Below are 359 nucleotides of genomic sequence, written 5' to 3'. Positions count from 1 at the left end.
TCAATTTTTTGAATTGAAACTTTTTATATTTATCATTTGCATTGTATACATGTACTTACTTACATAGAACGAATATAAAATTTGTGACCAAACACAAGATACTTTATTTTTAACAACATCCCCTATATATTATTTGTGAAACATTACGACTTCTTTTTGTAGTCATGTGTCATCACTAGAATGATTCTTAGAATAATTAGAGAAATATGTTGGTCCATCTAATTATATAATAAGTTTTTTACTAAACTAACCATAAATTCATTATTAATGTCATTTATTATTTCCTTAAATAAAGATTACGGAATTGTCTAATGTGGCTAAAGTATATATGACAATTAATGATTTTGAATAATAAAGAT

The sequence above is a fragment of the Brassica oleracea genome, chromosome C7 (assembly GCF_000695525.1).
Source record: "Brassica oleracea var. oleracea cultivar TO1000 chromosome C7, BOL, whole genome shotgun sequence".
Lineage (NCBI taxonomy): Eukaryota > Viridiplantae > Streptophyta > Magnoliopsida > Brassicales > Brassicaceae > Brassica > Brassica oleracea.
Note: the sequence above shows the minus strand (reverse complement) of the source record.